This window comes from Cibotium barometz, chromosome 53, assembly GCF_041138505.1.
Source record: "Cibotium barometz isolate CiBa-2024 chromosome 53, ASM4113850v1, whole genome shotgun sequence".
NCBI classification, from domain to species: Eukaryota; Viridiplantae; Streptophyta; class Polypodiopsida; order Cyatheales; family Cibotiaceae; genus Cibotium; species Cibotium barometz.
The window spans coordinates 12,880,397-12,898,721 of NC_141098.1; positions in this window are offsets into that span (position 1 = coordinate 12,880,397).

The window sequence follows — 18,325 nt, forward strand, 5'->3', positions numbered from 1 at the left end:
CCTGTTTTGGCTTTGATAAGATGAGTTCAAGCTCTACAATCTCACTTTCAGGCAAGAGTTCATCTGGTTGAAAAGAGTAACATGTGAAGGATGTTTCAAGGGTTTCCAAGAAGATTGTTTGCTTTCTTTCATCAATGAAGTACCAACTGTTGACCAACCAATCACCACTCAAGACAACCTCTTCGAGTTCCTCAGGGTTAACTTGAAATTCACATTCGATTATATCATCCTGAGTGATAATTATGTGTGAGAAATAACCCTAGACTTTGAGGTCTTGGCCTTTATAAGACAACCTCTTCTAGTTCCTCAAGGGTAACTTGAAATTCACATTTGATGATATCATCCTAAGTGATAATTGTGTGTGAGAAATAACCCTAGACTTTGTGGTCTTGGCCTTTAACATCCAACATATTCATTTGTCTAGAAGGGAGCATGTGTTAGACTAAAGATTCCCAAATCCTTCCTGAAATAGTATTATGCGTAGTGTTGAGGCTAATTACTACTTGTTTTTGTCCACTAGGAACTCTAGCAAAATGTTGATTGGTGGATCCTCAAGAGGTAGCATAGATGATTTAGTGAATGATTTCCATTTACTTCCAGATTTATTTATTTGATCTTTAGTTTTCCTAGAGCACTTTTAGGTAACATAAATGGCAAGATGTTTACTTTGGATGTGAAAATGCCTGAGGTAAAGGCAGCCATGTTTGCACATGGAACATGTGTCATTGTCGATATTGACATATGGCACAAGCTCATTGGTCATGTGAATATATAATGAACTTAAATCTATGTAGGCCCAAAATATTATTGCACGTTTGCCAAAGATTAAGGTTGATGGTGTTTATAAAGTATGTGAAGCATGTGAGCTTGGTAAGCAGGCTAAAAATGCTTTCCCACATGAAAAGCATGTTAGTGCAAGGCCATTAGATGTTATGAATTTAGATGTATGAGGACCGAGCAAGACTACAACAATTGCAGGTTGCAGGTATTATGTTACATTCATTGATGATCACACTAGGAAATTGTTTGTTTATTTTATGAAGGAGAAAAGTGAGGTGTTTGCTCACTTTTAGAGATATAAAGTCTTGGTCGATAAGGAAAAAAGCATATAAACAAAATGCTTGAGATCAGATGGTGGGGGAGAATATTTCTCCATAAGTTGAGTGATTTCTTGAGAAAACAGGGAATTAAGAGACAGTTTACACATAGGTACACTCTACAACCAAATGGTGTTACAGAAAGAAAAAATAAGCATATTGCAGAAATGACACATGCCTTGATGTCTGAAAAGAATATGTCACATTATTTTTGGTGAGAAGTAGTAGCAATTGTTATGTAATTTATGAACAAGACCCCCAATATAGTTGTTCATGGTATGACACCTAAACAAAAGTTTACAGTCATAAAACTAGATGTGTCTTACCTGAAAGTGTTTGGGTGTATTACATATGTGCATGTTCGCGATGAAGTGAGAAAAAATTTGGATCCAAAGAAAGAGAAATGCATCTTCATTATAGTATTCTTTAGAGTAGAAATGTTATAGATGCTATAACCCTCATGAGATGCGAGTAAGCAAGTACGTAAAGATGTTATGAGATGAGTAGATGGTTTGCACCAGCAATGAAGGTAACATAAGATGCAGATGTAAGATATACCAATGCTACACCACATATACAGTAATCATAGTGGACTTAGAGAGTTTTCTAGCAATGGATCCAGTGTTAGTCCATGTTCAAGCACATTGAGGAAGGAAAAGGTAGATCAATCTTTTGTGCCTAATCTGTCACTCGGTTACTCATATGTACATGGTGACTCTAGCAACTTTGAGCTTAGCCTTGATAAGGAGATTGGAATTCTGTATGTGGTTACCCCTGGTGTAAGGAGAACGAGGGCTATTTTGAGGACAGTTGGTAATGATGCAAGTATACACAGGTCTACAAGGGTTAGGTACCATGTTAAAATCTTGAGATATGATGGCAATACAAGAGTTGGAACCCACTTGTTTTGAGTAGGCAATTGGAAATAAAAAATGGAAAGATGCCATGAATGAGGAGATGGCAGCATTGGATGCAAATGCAACATGGGAGTTAGTATCTTTGCCTAAGGAAAAGAAGACAATTGGATATAAGTGGGTGTATAAGATCAAGCATAACACAGATGGTTTAGTAAGCACGTATAAGGCAAGATTGGTTTGCGAAGGACTATGGAATTGAGGAGACATTCAACTTAGTTGTGAGAATGGAAACCATGAGAGTTGTCATTACTATGGCTGTAACAAAGGGTTGGTCTTTAATTTAGATGGATGTAAAGAATGTCTTCTTGCATAGTGATTTGCAAGAAGAATTATACATGATGTAACCACCAGGTTTATGAGAGTGATGCACACCCACATTTTGCGTGCACGCTATGCAAAGCCCTATATGGCTTGGCACCCAAAGCATGGTCAAACAAGATCGGGGAGTATCTTATTACCATTGGATTTTAGATATCCAATGTAGATTTTTCACTTTATGAGAAAAAGACAAACAGAGGGATCGTGATATTAGTCATTTATGTGAATGACTTAATTATCACTGGTGATAGTGATGCTGACAGACGTGATGTCAGGAGGCTTTTCAAGAAGAAGTTTGAGATAAGGGTTTTGCGTGAGCTGTAGTATTTCTTGGGTATAGAGGTGGTTAGGTTACCTCATGGAATTTTGTTATTACAGAGGTAGTAAGGCTTAGACATGTTGTCCAAGTATGGTATGATAGGATTTAAGCCAATTTCACTGACATTGGAGTAGAATACAAAGCTTTCCATAGATACAGGTGAGCTTTTTGAGGACCCCACTACATACACATGCGTAGTGGGTAGCTTGATCTATATGACCATTACTAGGCGAGAATTGAGCTATGATGTTAGACTTGTGAGTTAGTTCAAGTATTTTTGTAGAGAACTATTCTCAAGTTTGCCTTGTTACCTTGGTGGAGCACAAAATTGATCTCAAACCCCAAAGCAGTAGTGGAGAGGCTAAGATGTTTGGAAGTGGTGCAAGAAAAAGTGCTCAAGAAAGAGGTAACTAACTTACCTAATGTTGGGTTTATTTTTCTCATAGAGAATACACAATGGGTCTCTTCAGTGGTGTGTCACTCCCAAAAAGGGTGGAAAGTGGCATGTTTGTGTGGAATTTTGGCCCTTAAATGCATGCACAAAAAGGAATCACTATCCCTTACCCTTTCAAGATAAAATTCTAGATTAGGTTATAGGCCATGAGCTATATTCAATGTGTGATGGGTACTCTAGGTACTTCCAAGTAAGGATTTGTGTTGAGGATCACATGAAAACATCATTTGTTATGCCATGGGGGTGTATGCCTATCGGGTCGTCATTCCATTTGGCTTAACCAATGTACCATAGCGACATTTTGACATCTCATGAGTTAGGTATTTGCATCTTACTTGGACAAGTTCGTAAGGGTATTTTTTGATGATTTTTGCATTTATTCTATCTGCATTGATCATTTGGAAAAATTGAGGTTGTCACATTGGAGTGCTTTGATGATTGTAAATGCAAATCAGCCCACAAAAAATTAGTCATCTTAGGGCATTTGAACTCAAAAGAAGGCATTGACATGGAACCTGAGAAGGTGCAAGCCAGTGTGGCCCTACCATCACCCACTAATGTAAGAGGAGAGGAGAATCTTGTGAAAAATAAATTACTATCAATGCTTTGTTGATATGTTTTCTGAAATGGTGTATCCCATTAATATCTTGACAAAAAATAATGTATCATTTCAATGGAGTCCAGATCAATCTCACTCTTTTACATTACTCAAAGAATGTATGAGTTAGAGTTCCATTGTGCTACCTCCAAGGTAGGAGGATGATTTCTATATAAATCCAAGTGTGTCTAAAAATTCAGTGGGTATAATACTCTACTACAAAAAGGGGAAAAAGGATGCATGCTACCAATTTACTATACAAGCTTGATGCAGAGGCATGTAGAGGAGAGGAATGATGAGATAGAGAAGGGAGGTTTATCTCTTGTATTTGCAGTAAAGAAGTTTAGATCATATTTGTTGTTGCATCCATTCTTCTTCCTTACCTCACAACCTTCTTTACAATTTTTAGTTCACAAACCTAATCCTATAGGAAGGTTTGCAAAATGGCTTTCTAAACTTTAAGAGTTTTTTTTAGCTTTTTCATAGAAAGTACAACTAGGGCTACCCTTGTAGATCTACTTACATGACTTCAAAATAAAGTAGGAAGTGTGTGAAGATTTAGAGACACCACCAATAGCTTTCATACTTCATTTTGATGGATCTTTCAGCCCTTCCAACAAGTAGTGCGGAGTTGGAGGGATGGTTTTGTTCAATCCTGAAGACCAAGGGAAAGAAGTTTGCAGATGTTAAATTGAATAATGTGGCTAAGTATTTTTTAAATTTATGGATTAGATGATTTATTAAAAGAAGAGGTGGAAGAGATTGAGATCAGGGGGGTTCCCATATAGATGAAAGAGAAATACAAGGCAAGAAGCCTAATTTACAGGATCTGCATATAAGGGAAATGGAATTGAAAGAAGCTTTTACCTCTTGCAAATTTGTCCATATTAGTAGGAAGGATAATCAAAGGGTTAAAGATTTGGCTACTAGACTGATTTTGACTTCTCTTAAGATGGCTACTCTTACATTGATAGATTCTAGTTGGCCAAAGCTTTAAGATGTTCTTGGACACATGTTATTTCTCTCATGGTTTAAACCCTCAGTAAAAGCAAAGGCTTGCAAGAAATCTCGGCCATACACCATTTTGGGTGATGTCCCCTCTATAACAAAGTTAAGGATAAGATTCTTAGAAGTGGGTGAGTCTTAAAGAGTCTAAAAGGATTATAGAAATGTGTCATGAATGCTAAGGTCATTTTGCCTATGCCAGCACTACTTGAAACTTTTTTAACATAGGGTATTACTAACAAGATGACCATGAATGGTGTAAATGCTATGAAAGGTGCAAAGTTTATGGATGCCGATAGTTGGTTCGTGGGCCTTTAAATGCTATTCGAGCATATTTAAAAGGTGGGGATTGGATTTTGTGGGTCCACTCTCTCATTCTCCATAAGGGAAGTATTATATTCTTATGGCTATAGATTATGCAACAAGGTGGGCTGAAGCAAAGGCTATAGTTAACAATAAGGTAGTTACTATGGCATCATTTCTCATGGAATATATATGTACTCTTTTTGACTGTCCATTGGAAATCCTTACAAATGGAGGAAGATTTTTCAAGGCTGAATTGATTGAATCTTTGGTAAAGAGACTAAAAGTAAATCCGTCTATGTCAACTCCCTACTATCCCTAATGCAATGGTTTAGTGGAAAAGACTAATGGTTTGCTTTGTGGATCTTTGGCTAGGCCAGTGGATGCTAAGAAGAGGAAATATGTTTATTTACCAACAAAAGTCTTATGGGCTTATAGGACCACTCATAAGCTTTCTCTTGGTTTCACACCCTTTCCTTGGTCTAGCGGTGGAGGCCATTCTGCCCATAAAGTTGGAAATCACTAGCCTTTGTACCTCTTTTGCATGTAGGCTAAGCCAGTGGATGCTAAGAAGAGGAAACATGATGTTCATCTACCAAAAGTCTTATGGGCTTACAGGACCACTCAGAAGCTTTCTCTTGGTTTCACACCCTTTAAATTGGTCTATGGGGTGGTGGAGGCCATTGTGCACATAGAGTTGGAAATCACTAGCCTTTGTACCTCTTTTGCATGTAGGGATGATGATGATGAGACTCATCCCCAATGCCTAGAGAAATCTTGGATGAGAAGTGGCTTCAAGCATTTCAAAGTTTAGAAGTAGCACGACAACATCATAAAGCAAGGCCTGGCACTTTAGCAAAGAAGAAGAATAAACCATAGATCAACAAAGGAAGATTGGTCATGAGATGAGGTATGATTGTTGTGTGCAAAAGCAGCTTCTTTAATTCTAGGTTCAAGGTGAAGAAAAATTCAAAGAGACAACAGCTACTTTTTGGAAGATGAAATAAGTCGAGGTACTAGGATGCACCACTGAGTATCAGTTGAAGATGCTCCCCCTATCAAAATTGAGGCATCTAAACCGAGGATAATAGCATGGCGAGTGCAGGAGCCTAACCACTCCAAGGGGAAGGATTCTATATAGGGGTATGACAGTTGATGGTTGAATTCTCTTGGCCTAGATCCTCTATCTCTTTGGGATGGGGCCTTTTAAAGTTGGTCACTCTCCCAAAGACTTAGCAATTCCTATGTTGAGGAGCCCACATGAAAAGTTGGCCCACTCTCCCAAAGACTTAGTAGGTCCTATGTTGATGAGCTTCCATGCAATGTGAGAGCAAGTGCCCAAGGTGTTGCACATGGGGCATCCTAAAGATGGGTCTCTAAATTAGTGGAGTCTCTCCTTATAAAAAATGGAAACAACTAACAGAGTCTCTCCTAAAAAATGGAAATAACTAGTGATGACCCCAATCCATGATCCAACTAGGGGCATCCTGAAGAGAGGTTCTAAATCAAGAGATTCTGGACTCTCTAAGAGCCTCATCATCAAATGATGGAAACACCTGGTAACTTCCATCATGGGCCTTGTAGGCCTTATGATAAAGGCATTATAACATCTTTCCATGGTAGGCTAGACCACCATATTGACACTTCATTGTGGGCCATGAGCACCTCACCATTTCGATGTTCCCATAAGCTTCATAAACACCTCACCATGTTGATGTTCCATTGTGGGAACCACATAATTATGGGCCTTGCAAGGTCCATGACTCGGTCTTCATGTTGCTATAACATTGTGGCTCCACAAGTTTCCACCTTTACTGCTATTACAAAGCCTCTAAAATATGTACAAAAGTTGAAAGGTAGATATATTAATTTTTGGTGTCACATCTCCCCCCTTAGGCGGGTTTGGACTCATTTTTTTAGGAGTCCCTCGTGGCCGTGTGACCATCTCCCCCACTAAGGATTTCTATGGCCATCTCTCATTTTTTCATTGGGCCCTCAAGATGCCAAATGTGACCCTCTCCCCTAGGTGAGGGCCACTAATAATTCAATAGGTGAGGATTATTGGTTTCCATGTTCACAGTAGTTTCATTTGACCTTGGCAGTAGATCTTGGAGACTTTGGCTTTGGGAGAGACGACTCTCATCGTGCGTGTCTAGTGGAACCTATGTGAGTGGGATTAGTAAGACCTTTTTAGCTCGGAGATCATGACAACCCCCTTTCTCCCTAGCTTAGTAGGCCTCCTAGGGCATCTCTTCCCGCTTCCTTGGAGATTTTGGAAGTGACAATGGGATAGCTTGGCCAAGGAAGATCACACTCTTTCTATGGACCACAACCTTATTATTTGGCACTTGGTTGGGCTACCTATTAGAGGATGACTAACATAGTTTGTGTATTTTCTCCATCCCATAGAGTCACAAATGGCACTAAATTTGGGACTATACCAAAGTAGCACATGTTTAGCAAATGATCCTTCACCTTTATACTCCATGATTTGGGACTATCCCAAAGCGTAACATGTTTGACTGAGGATCCTTCACCTCAGTATACCGCTACAATATCATTTAGTCTTCATACCATCACATGGAAGGTAGTAGCTTGAGTGACTGAGACCAGCCCCACTCTTTCCTCAAGAGGATAGGCTCTCTAACTCTCTTACTGTAAAATTGATGCAATGCCCACACCTATTAATCCCAAAATTGGTGCATTATTTGGCACATTTTATTGCTCTTTATCGATAAATGTTTAGCATGTTGGCTATTAAATCATATTATTTTATGAGGTTTCAATGTAACATGCAATGTAAATTGTTATGGATTATTTAGGGGGTTTGAAATTTTATTAAAATACATGGTCAATATGTGTGTGTGCATTCATATTTCAAAAGAAAGGGATAGGATAACACTTAATTTGAATCATTTGTATGCCATTGAAAAAATCAAATGTATTGAACTTTACATTTTAATAAAACCAAGAAATGAAGAGCTGGTGGGAAAGTTGGGGAAGTTATGCACGATACCTTTATGTGCACACTTCTTCTTTCTTTCCCTCTATCTTGGGTTCTTACAACAAGCTCTCTCTCTTGTGCATTTCTTGTTCTTGCTTCAATGGAGGAAGAGAGTGTGATGATGATGATGATTTCCTTATTCTCTATTAGTACTGAGTGTTTGTGGGTTTGGGTCTTATTGGTTGTGAGAGGATTCTTCTTGCGGGTTTTCAGATCATGCAAGTGTACTTGCAACCCTTCTTTGGAGAGGTTTTGTGGAAAATTGGTATTGTGGTAGGGTGCTGTTCATGGGTGCACTGTCCGGGAAACAGGGGCTAGTCCCAAGGTTTGTAAGAAGAGGAGATTTAAAGCCACCATATTTTTATTAAATAGGTCGAGATAAAGCAAAAGATAGAGATGACCAAAGGGATTGCTTCTATAACAACAACATGGCTCCCATACATAATGTGGTTGCCACTCATGCACATGAAGACTAGGCCCTTGTAGCTTGAGAAGAATAAATGAAGGCATCTCTCCTCATTAGGGAGTTGAAGAAGAAGAAGACGATGGTGATGTTAGAGAAGGAGGTGCCTGATTCGATTACTGCTCAATCCTTCTAGCATTGGCAATCCTGCCTGTGCAAGCACTGGCACACTTAATTGTTGGCAATTGTGGGGTGTTATTACAAGAGCTGATGGTGACCTTTGGTCTAAGTGCTAAGGTGAGCATTGGCAGTGCTGCTTCCTCATGGTGAACATGGTGGCCAAAGAGACTCAGCATACATTTGTAACAAAGACCACACTTAATTTGTAGCAAAATGAAGATAAGGTTTTAAATTAAACCTTAACTAATAGAAGGTCTAATGATCATGGTGTAAAGTGTCTCCTATAAGTAAGCGTTCACATGGTGGTGTCTCCAAAGGTTTTCATAATGCTCTCTTCCCCAAGAAATGCAAAGCCACATCACACATTAAAATCTGTAGGATTTATTTTTTTAGTATGTGAATAAAACCCCTTTTCTTTCAAAACAAAAACCCACACATCATGGAATTGGGAAGTGGTCTTCATGATGTATCATATGTGAAAGTGTACTTCAAGCTTGATTCTTTGTTATTAGGGATCTACCATGGTTCTTTTATGGTTTTCAAGAGCTTCATGGTGGTGTTCTCATACTATAACACGTCGGGGGCATAGCAGCATTTTCTAGCAACATTCCATCAACATTGAGGTCTTCGGGATATTAGGGATTTTTGTCAGTGCTGCTCAGCAATTAAATAATGTTGTTCAACAACAAACTTTCACTGCAGTAAACTTTTGGTGCTGAAAAACGTTATTTTGCTGCTATTGAAAATTTTAGCTGAGGGACAATAACATTGCTACATTGCTACAGAAATTCCCATAGAATTATTAAAGAATGATATAGGTTGTCACATACATATAAAAAATGATGGTAGTTTAAAAAAACATCCATCGGAACCCTTAAAGCCATGTTTGAAAAATTTAAAAAAAGAGTTTTTTAAAGGGAAATAATTATATAAACAATGTCAAGATCATGAATCTATCCCATCTTATAATAGATCCATTTGTGTTGCTTCATCAATCTCTATATTTAATGGAAGCTCAATGAAAAGATGGGGTTCCATATCAATATCACTATCATTATCCAATAAAGCATTGTCATATTGATAGGTGACTCATCATCTTCTTTGCATTGATGTTCCTCATGCTCTTAATCGACCTCCTCTAAATTTTTTCCTTCATTTTCATCATTGTCTTCTTCCAATGAGTCGATTTAAGGTAGTACTTACACCTCATCTAGAGATTGAACCAAAACATCTTAATCTTAAAAGATATATTTTGAATGAGGGGAAACTTATATAGCATACCACCACTTTGGATCAATTTGTTCGCGTGGAACACAATCTAAAATCACAAAACAAAGGAGTCACACTTTCATTATTCTATATCATAATTTATTGGTGCTTGGTTGGGTTACTAACCTTTTGTTGAGAGTATTGAGGTAGTATGAAAGTATCTTTCTCATCATTCCAAAACTTGGTGGAATCATTTTTTAAAAACCCATTTAAATGTTTCTTCATGGTTGCTTGAGCACCTCTATATATCACCTTGAACCAATTAACATCAAAGATGAATAGACTAAATGCTCTAAACCTAACCTCAAGAATATCTCGAATAGTTCTACAATACTCAAGATTGTCCTCTATGACATTGGTATCATGTCTAGTAGCTCAACTTTATTGCTCAAAAGTTACCACCACCACACCACAATCAAATGTGTTTCTTTTAGAATCCACATGCTCCGTGCGAAAGTGCCTTCCCATATTGCATTATATAGTTTGTACTAAAATTAAATAAAATCATGATATTTAGTATAGTGCATTAAATAAGGTATATAATAATCAAAGCATGAGACAGAGATGAAGACTATGCTTACTTGAGGGTCACATCCTCGTGCATATGCATGCTTGTGATCATCTCTCTATTTTTTGATGCCATCGATATTGCCTTACGAAGCCATTCTATATTGATCACATATGGGAGAGTTTCTAAGCTGGGCAAAAAATCAAGATGTTTGAATTAAACTTCCACCACTCTTTCTTGGTGATGATTTTTTCCAAAGAAAAGGATCACATACCATGATCCTTGGAACATGTTGCAATTTGGGATATTCCCAAATTTGGTGCCGATGTGACCCTATTGGTGGGCGGTGGTGGGCGGTGGGTGGTGGGCTAAAATGCACAAACTATGCCAAATTTAGTGCCGATGTAACCCTGTTGGTGGGCGGTGGGTGGTGGGCTAAAATGCACAAACTATGCCAGTCATCCTTTGATGGGTGGCCCAACCAACAAGTGCTAAATCGGTAAAAGTTGTGGTCCATAGGAAGAGTTTAATCTTCCTTGGCCAATAGTTATCCCATAGCCACTTCCAAAAATCTCCAAGGAAGCAAGAAGAGATGCCCTAGGAGGCCCAATGAGCTACCATTAGTAGGGTACCATTAATCTTGTGTGCATTTGGATCTTACAAACCATCCTCACAATGTAGTGAAAAGGGGTAGTCATGCTCTCTGAGCTGAAAGATCTTGCCAATCGCAAATATCTAGATTCCACTACACACATTGTGAGGTGGCTGGGTGATGGCTTCTATACACCACCAGTAGGCACACAAGAAGAAAATCTATAGGGATCAAAACTGGGGGACACTAAAATCCAAGCTCCAAAGGCATTATCAAGCATACTTGTGGTATTTACAATATGTGCACCCTAAATCAAGTAAAACCATTATATTTGTGAGATCCCTCTGCCCCCTCCGCGCACCGGATTCCCAGTAGTTGACAGCGGAAGCAGCCCCCTCCAGAGCGAGGCAAGGTTTCTCACTCGGGGCCTTGCCCACAAATGTCCGGGCACGAGACTAGGCTGGTGGTCACTCCGAAAACCGAAACCGAGAAAATTTCCCATGCCCGGAAAGCGGGGACGATTCTACCTTTTTGAATTTTTCTTAATAACGAGTTTTCTAATGAGATCAAAATCTAAACTATCCTCCACCTGAATGAACCAGATAGAAGGAAACTATTACTGATATAATTTGATCATCTGAGCAATTCATCGCTTTTTTTCTAATCAAGATTAGGCACAGGCGTTGATCCACTTAATCGAGAAATTTATCAGAGAATTAACTATCTACTCGAATCCTAGTGTAATCTTAAGATTTTTCAGTTTGATTATTAAAACTCCATGATTCCAGCCTAACCCCATCCGGCCCATGGGTTAGCCACCACCCTACCACTGGAATACCACTGGAATCGGTGGAACCAAACAAGTACTCACCCACCCATAATTGAAATGCCTTTCTTAACTTTAGCTTTAGAAAACAAATATGCATACACTCAAAACAATCCATTGACAAATAATTTACTGGTTACACATGTCATACTTCAAAATTTCCATTGAGTCTTTGTTTCTCACAAAACAGTATCACTCTAGACTCTCCGTTGAGACCGGCGAGTCAACAACGAGATCCAGTGATAGATTACAATAACATTGGTCTGTCATACAATATCTTCCTCGACATACGTATGGGTGTCCTCGGCACCACGAGCTCGTGCATTGCCTAGTCAGAACCCTCTAGGATCCTCCTTAGGTGTCCTGGCACTTCACTCAGGGACCGCTTCGTCAGCCCTTGCCCATCGTATCGGAAGCGCACCATTTTAACCATACCAAGGCTGGTCAAGACCTCGGCAGGCTTTGCCGCGTGAGCTATCCCCTCGAACACTCCCCGCCCCAGATGTTGCAACCGAACTTCCCTTAGATAAACATATATGCCAAATGCTCCCTCCAGCATTCTGGCATAAGACAGTCTTTTAAGAAAACAAGGTTTCTATGCAAGTTTATAGTTTTGATTTTGTTTGAATACCATGAATAAATCTTAATTCCGTATCCCAATACTTCTAGATCCAGGTCTAAATTCTAAACAGAATTCCTTGAATTCTGTTAACTTGATCCTCAGATCAAAATCAAAAGTCTTAACTAGTTTCAAATTCGGTGGGTGTTTTGAGTGCATTTTTCCTTAACTGATCACATCATTATTGACGAAGGAATTAGGTCTTGGTCAATAGTTTGAATTAGAGTTTGGGTCTGGAAAGGTTCTTCCTAAACTATCTTTCTCGAAAGGTACTATTTCAATTTCTCTTTTAATATATAAAAAAATATCTTTTATGCATATGTTTATGCATAAAAACCATTTATGATGAAAGTAACACTTTTATAATAAAAAAAATAATCTTTTATGCATAATTCTATGCATGAAAATCAAATATGATAAAAGTAACACTTTTATAATAAAAATTTAATCTTTTATGCATACTTCTATGCATAAAAATCAAATATGTAAAAGTAACACTTTTATATAAAAAAATAATCTTTTATGCATACTTCTATGCATGAAAATCAAATATGATAAAAGTAACACTTTTATAATAAAAAAATAATCTTTTATGCATACTTCTATGCATGAAAATCAAATATAACAAAAGTAACACTTTTATAATAAAAAAATAATCTTTTATGCATACTTCTATGCATGAAAATCAAATATGATAAAAGTAACACTTTTATATTTAAAAAAAATTATGCATACTTTTATGCATGAAAATCAAATATGATAAAAGTAACACTTTTATATAAAAAAATAATCTTTTATGCATACTTCTATGCATGAAAATCAAATATGACAAAAGTAACACTTTTATAATAAAAAAATAATCTTTTATGCATACTTCTATGCATGAAAATCAAATATGATAAAAGTAACACTTTTATAATTTAAAAAATATCTTTTATGCATACTTCTATGCATGAAAATCAAATATAATAAAAGTAACACTAATATATAAAAAATAATCTTTTATGCATACTTTTATGCATGAAAATCAATTATGATAAAAGTAACACTTTTATAATAAAAAAATCTTTTATGCATACTTCTATGCATGAAAATCAAATATGATAAAAGTAACACTGTTATAATAAAAAATATATCTTTTATGCATACTTATATGCATGAAGTTCGAATAAGATAGAAAGTAACACTTTTATAATTAAAAAAATATCTTTTATGCATACTTTTATACATAAAAATCAAATATGATAAAAGTAACACTTTTATAATTAAAAAAATATCTTTTATACAAATAATCAAAATGCATCTTCTATGCATGAAAATGATACTTTAGAATATAGAAACCATAAGGATTACCCTTTTAGAATAATAAAAAATAAAATTTATTTCACTAATTTCCAAAAATTTTGCCATAACCCCCTTTGTATGGTTGACCATTTTTTAATTTTTAAGTCTCTAAAATTAATTAAAAGTTCACCAAGAGTATTGAATTTATTCTAAAGTAAACACGTTTCTACTTCTTTAAGACAAACATTATAAAAAACTTGACTTTAATAATTAATCATTTACCTAGGATAGAGAATGGTTGGATTTTCTAGAGAAGAGAGGGGAATGCCTTTTGCAAAATGAGGCATAACATCATTTGCAATGTAGAGAAGAGAGGGGAATGCCTTTTGCAATGAGGCATAACATCATTTGCAATGTAGAGAAGACAAAAAGCATAAAAAACCATAAAAATCATAAAATAAATGGAAAAGAGAAGAATCACCAACTTACTAATGAATTTGAGAGCTTTCCTTTGGCTTGATGGTTTGAGGGTTCAACTGGGGGTGAAGATTTTTTCGAAATTTTAAATTAAGGTTCTTATGGACCAATAAGATTCATCCAAAATCTCTTAAACAGATTATACTTAATTTCTAATGCACCTTCTGAAAATCTTTTTGAACTTCTGTTTCTGGGAAACTTATTTTAATAAGATGAGATATTTTTCTATCCAAAAATATTTAAAATTTGAATATTCCCTTTCTAGAATATTTTCTCTCTCTAGGCCAAAACTGGTAGAAACAAGATCTTTTATATTTTTGAAGAGGGATTTGATTACAAGGGAAGATACTAGACATCTTGAGAGGTTGGGGAGGAATCTTACATTCTCTCCCACTTGAAAAACGTAAGATGTTCTCATCTCGCAAACTGGGGATAATCCCGCAATAGATGGACTTCATTCTCCCAGACAGGTGGCATCTTCAAAAGGATAGAACTTCCATTTTACCAATAATTCTCTAAGAATTCTGTTTCTGAGAATCTTTTCTCGAACATCAAGAATTTCTTTAGGTTGAAGTTCCATCTGCCCTTGGATTGAAGAGGTTAGGATTTCATCATCAAGCACATGATTTGGGCTTGGCACATATTTCTTTAGAAGGCTTACATGAAATACATTATGAACTTTGAGATGAGGAGGCAGAAGAAGCTCGTAGGCTAAGTCACCTACTTTCTTTGTAATCAGATATGGCCCACAATATCTGGGGAATAACTTCTTGTACTTCCCAAGAGATAAAGAACTTCTTTCGGGCCGTACTCGAATGAAGACCATATCTGCTTCTTTGAATTCTCTATCTATTCTCTTCTTATCTGCATATTGCTTCTGTCTATCCTGGGCTTTTTATATCCTTACGAATTGCCTGCAGCTGCTGCTCCATGTCGTCAAGCATCTGTCTGGACATCTCAACCCTAATCAATGGGTCGGACCAAGTTAATGGAGTTAAGCAATCTTGTCCATATAGAGCTTTAAAAAGGGCTCATCCCGATACTTCGGTGATAAGAAGCATTGTAGGCGAACTCGACTAGGTGCAGATAGCTTAGCCATTTCTTGGGTTCCCTCCACAGCATGACCGAAGTATATCTTCGATTACTTGGTTTACCCTTTCAGTTTGACCATCGGTCTCAGGGTGATAAGCTGTGCTCAGATCCAAGAAAGTTCCCACTGCTTCGAAAAATGCAATCCAAAACCTTGAAGTAAACTTGGGATCTTGATCACTTACTATTCTCCTATGGGTAGGCCATGCAATCTGAAGATTTCTTTGAGGAACACTCTGGCCACATCCACTGCAGTGTAGGTTTCTTTTACTGGGATCAGATGGGCAACTTTGGTTAGTCTGTCAACTACCACAAAAATGGAGTTGTAACCTGATTGCACTGAAGGTAATCCAGTAATAAAATCCATATTAATACATTCCCACTTCGTTTGGGGGATGTCCAATGGATGTAACTTCCCACCAGGCATTTTTACTCTCTCGGCTTTGACTTTCTGGCATGTCAGACATTGACGTACATGATTCAGTACATCCTTTTTCAGACTAGGCCAAAAGAAGCTTTTCTTTATAGACATGTAGGTTTTGATGAAACCTGGATGTCCTGCTATAAGGCTATCATGGGCTTCATTCAGAATTTGTTTCTTGGTTTCCTCATCATTGGGAATGCATAGCCTGCGATTATAATACATAATGCAATCATCCAGGCTGTACCCTTGAACTCTGTTCAATTCCTGTGGAGTTTTGCTCTCTTGCATAAAGTAGGGTAGCAATAGGGCCAAAGAATCTATCCTGCATGATCTTCTCTCTTGCTTCAATAATCAAAGGATTTGATATTATAGTAATTGCAAGCAAGGAGGCTTTTCTGCTGAGGGCATCTGCTACCACATTTTCTTTGCCTGGGCGGTACTTGATTTCAAAATCAAATTCTTGCAGGGTCTGCATCCACCTTCTTTGGCGCATGTTGAGGTCCTTCTGAGTAAAGATCCACTTTAAGCTCTGATGATCTGACATCAAAGTGAATCTTTTTCCCAGTAGGTAATGTCTCCACAACTTTAAGGCATAGACTACTGAAAGTAATTCTAGGTCGTGGACAGCATAATTCCTCTCATGCGTTCTGAGCTTTCGGGATTCATAGGCTACTGCATGACCTTCCTGCATGAGTGCACCTCCCAGGGCAAAACCACTTGCATCAGTTACTACCTCAAAGGGTAGAGAAAAATCTGGCAGCTTCAGAACAGGACTGGTTACCAAGGCGATCTTCAGAACAGGACTGGTTACCAAGGCGATCTTCAGCTTATCAAAAGCACTCTAGCACCTGGCAGACCACTGAAATGGGGTATTCTTTAAGAAGGTTAGTCAGGGGGGAAGCTATGAGAGCATACTTTGGTATAAAAACTCTATACCAACCAGTCAATCCCAAGAATCCTCTGACTTCTTTCACTGTCTTTGGTTCCGGCCAATCTATGACTGCTTGGACTTTTGTGGAATCTGGAGAAATTCCATCTTTGGATACCAAAAAGCCCAAGTATTCAACGTGGTCGACAGAGAAAGTGCATTTGCTCTTTTTGGCAAAGAGTTGATGCTTCCTTAGAATCTCAAGAACTTTTCTAACATGAGTCTCATGGTCAGCTGCATTCCTTGAGTAAATCAGAATGTCATCAAAGAAAACTAGAACAAAATCATCCAAGTATTCTTTGAGGATGTCGTGCATTAGGCGATTGAATGTAGCTGGGACATTAGTTAATCCAAATGGCATGATAGTAAATTCATAATGCTCATAGCGAGTATTGATGGTTGTTTTCGGTATATCTTGATCATTGATCCTAATCTGGTAATGCTCGGATTTGAGATCTCTTTGTGAAGATCTGGGCTCCATTTAGCCTGTCCAGAAGCTCGTCAATTCTTGGGATAGGATACTTATTCTTAACTGTCAGCTGATTTAGACCTCTGTAGTCCACACAGAGTCTAAGCGTTCCATCTTTCTTTTTCTGAAAGAGAACTGGCGCACCCCAAGGTGAAACATTGGGTCTTACAAACCCTTGTTCTAACAGCTGTCTAAGCTGTTCCTTGAGTTTGATGGCTTCAAGAACTGGCATTTTGTACATGCACAGGGCTACTGGCTGAGCTCCGGCGGGGGGTCAATTCAATCACATGATCTACTTTCCGAATTGGAGGCATTTCAGTTAGCTCTGCTGGGAATAGATCATCAAATTCACTTAACCATTCTGGTTCTTTAGCCTTAAGCTTTGAGTCTACTGGGTTCATTTTGACAACATAAATTTGCTGCTTCTTCCTAAGTCCTTTCAGCAACCTGGAAGCTTTTACTAACTGAACATCTGGGGATCCGAAAACTCCAGTTCCTTGAACTTTGTTCCCATGAAGGTCATGGAAGGAAATGGTTCCATTGTGACAATGTATGTCAGCTTGATTTTTGTGGAGCCAATCCATTCCAAGGATCCCATCAAAAACTCCCAGAGGTAAGACTTTAAACTGACAGTCGGTTATATTACCATCTAGATTGAACTGGATAAGATCTGTCTCATGGTGAGTGAAAAGAGTCTTCCCCACTGGCCAATTCCACTTGCATAGGTTTCCCTGATTTCTATTCTAAGACTAGCTTATGCGAGCATCCAAGGGAAATGAATGAATGAGAACTGCCTGAATCAATCAAAAGTTTAAAGGGCTTACCCTAATACTCTGCTGGAGTATGGATGACGGAGAACTGCTGGTTAGGCCCTTGATTTTTAGTTGCAGCATAGATCTGTCCTTTTTTCTCTACTACATCTGAAATTGTGACTGCTCTGGCTATTGTTGCAGTCTGAGGTGGAACTCTTTCTCTTTGGTTGCCCCAATTCTGGGAAGGAGTTCTGAGATTACTCTGGACAGAGGTAGATGGCTGAGCTGGAGTTCTTCTGGGGTTTCCCTGGCTCGGGCGAGACGGACCCTGATTAGACTGGTATGAAGGAGTTGGTCTCTGAATTCGGGGTCCTTGACTTCCCTGTCCCCTTGACATGGCAGGAGTCGGGTAGTCTTTTAGCTAGTGACCAAAACCCTGGCATCCAAAACATCGGTTTTCAATTCTGAGCTCATCCCTTTGATTTCTTGA